This window comes from Formica exsecta, unplaced genomic scaffold, assembly GCF_003651465.1.
Source record: "Formica exsecta isolate Colony F162 unplaced genomic scaffold, ASM365146v1 scaffold458, whole genome shotgun sequence".
NCBI lineage: Eukaryota > Metazoa > Arthropoda > Insecta > Hymenoptera > Formicidae > Formica > Formica exsecta.
Genome location: NW_021851814.1, coordinates 796,068 through 799,264, shown reverse-complemented (window position 1 = coordinate 799,264; position 3,197 = coordinate 796,068).

The following is a 3,197-nucleotide window of genomic DNA, read 5'->3' as shown; positions in this document are numbered from 1 at the left end:
GATTATTATATATATATATATATATATATATATATATATATATATATATATGTGTACTCGTATATATCAAATTAATACCTACTTCTTGGTTGGTCCCGCACGCGCAAGGTCGGGGAAAGACGAAGAGAATTGCAGTTACCAGTCGCGTCATTGCAGCGGAATTTCAGTTGTAAATATTCGTAACGGAACACTGGTTCCTTAAAGACAGTCCAAAGTGCTGTGAACGAAGAAAAAAAAGGGTAGTATAAACTGATCGCGTAACGTTTTATCAGGTCCTGATCATTAACCCGGATCTTTGAATCTTGTCGCGACTTCCCGCTTCTTCTCGGAAACAAGAAATCTGCTGGATTCATTCGAGATTCCTCCATCAATTCATACTTTTTGATTCATCGATGATTATTTCTTCGCTTGATTGCAACTTTCCTAATTCTTTGAAAAGTCTTAATTCGGAATATTCTTCTTGCCTTTTATTTTCAAGAACGTTTCGTAATGTGTTACATACGAATATTTTAATAGCTGATACTTATTATTCAGTTTATCGAATATTCCGAACGTAAACAAAAGACGCACCTGGACATCTATTACATTATAATACACTATTAATAATTTACATCTTATTAGCATAAAGAAAAGTAAACAAGTTTCGCAAAATAAATAATTTGCTTTCTTTGAACAGCGATTTGTGGTTCAAAGCAACTGTTTAATTTAATCCTCAAATATAACGTTTAATAGCACTATAAATCTGAGATTGTTATCTTCGAACAGATTGATGCGCGTTTCGGTAATTTTGGTACGTGAATTTATGCTTATCTAGATTAATATCTATTTTATCTATTCCAATTATGTCGATATATACTTGCGACTTTCTAAAAAAAATTTATGATTCTTCAATCGGATATAACAATTTTGGATATTTACGAGTAAATATGTTGGCTCTATCTATTATATAATGATCTTAATTATAATACTATATATATTTTGATTTCAATGTCCTGCCCTTACATGAGGCAGCGTAAAATCAAGTTCAAGATCGATCGAACGAAGATCATCAGTGCGAAGGTCATCATCAGGAAGAAGAGGGGAATTCCTTCACGGTGAGTGACTCCTCTGGGCCAAGGACTTCGGCTACTACAACTGGCTTTCGCGTTTTACGCAAAGATCTACATACAGCGATCTAATCTTGACAATGAGCTTTGTTTTGATTTTACATGTAAAATATCTGCCTATTTATTAACGATTGAATTTTTCTAAACAAATTTATGGTGGCGCCTTTATAATTCATCACTCGATTTTATTGAGTAATGAGTGAATATTTTCTAACACTTTGAGTGGATCTTTAATATTCCACGTGGAATGTGTTAGTAATTGAATCATAAATTAAAAGATTCCGTTAAAATCTTAACTATATGAGGAATAAGATTCTATTGATATTCCTAAAGCTTAGTTTATTAGAAATCTGAAGAAATTATCTTTTATATTGAACTGAAAGAATTATTTTTCTTAAAAAATCGCAATATTTCTGAGATGCCCCATATATCATTCACCGACGAAGTGGTCGAACTCAACGGTTAACTGTGTCTCGATCATAAAATCTTCGGCCAATGTGACCAAAACCAGATTCGAGATATGAATTTCCTTATTACTGCTGGCGCTATATGTTTATAAGAATCTTGTGACTGCATTCGTGTATAAGATGCACTTTAAAATACATTGCCGAGAAATGTGTTTAGAAATTGTATAATATAAGTGTACATATTTTTTTGAGAGTACATTTAACTTGAAGCATATAATACGCGCGTAAAAGCATTATTTTTTCTCTTTCTTATAAATAAATTTATTTATTTGTAAACAAACATGTGTGTGTGTATATGTATCCTACAGATATAATTATAAGATAGAAATATTGTAATAAAACAATAAATAATAAAATACTAATACGATTTTTACATATATGTCGTTTATAAAATCTTATTTTATTTGTAAAATTATAAGGTTCTTTAAGCCCATCTCGATATGAAAAATAAAAGATATGGATAAGATTGTAACGCGAATGATACTCTGAGGATTATACGACGGAGGAATTCAAAGGAGGTAACATAACGCTTCTTATGTGGGGAATACCCGAAAAGCGGACCATATTCGCAACTAATTTGCACAGCTGTGCATTTGTTTATCAATAAGTCGGTACGTATTCCGTTAAAAATATTTTCACCGTATCATCGCGCGATATATCATTGTAAGGAATTTACATGGCAACAATATTTTAAAAGTTTATTACAAATACAAGTAAAAATACATCGTTGCCTGAAGTGTTATATTCTCGATTCCATTGCACAATAAAAGCGTAATAAAAGAAATTATTTATTTATAATATATATTATATATATAACGCGCTTGTCTAGATTTGTCTTAGATTTATCAAAGTATTGATAAATTTAATAAATGTTAATTATTTTCAACCTACTAATGATGTTCTCGAGTTCACCCGTGAGAGCCGTAAACCCGGCTCGTTACCCGTTATATTAATTAAATGTATCGCAATGGCGATATTTGTCGGCAATGTTGCTTTATAAAAAAGTTGTAAAAAAACATTTAGCTATTACGTCTCCGTCGACATCATCAAAACGATCGTTTACCATTAATCGATCGATTAATCTTGATTCGATTTGTGAAATGTCAATGTACCATTGCCGTTGTCAATCACTAATCAATGATCTCGGTCATGAAATTCAGTCCTTTTTAGGATCAAGGATGAGCATATCTTTAATAATACCGGCAAGCTATATACACGTAAAATAATATAAGATTAATAATAGAGACGTGTAAATTAATAACATTTATGCTTGGAAATACTTTTTTGTATAAATAGAACGTTTGCTTATTTTTTAACAATCCGTTGTTAATCGTCTCATTTTTCGCAACTCATTCCGACACACATATTAGCCACACATAGAACAGAGATAAAAATTTTCAAAAGATTTTATAAATATTCCGTAAAAAAATAACTCGGACCATTAGGAAAAGGAAAGAATCGTATGCGCATCGGCTACATATTTCAAGCTCCAAGTAATGATCCTAAGACATAAGTACGATTCGATAGAATTTTATAGACTGTTAATGATAGCCGGCACGAGAAACTGTGATTAAGTCTCGTCCTTGGATAACGATAGACTATTGAAACGGCCGAACAAAAGACA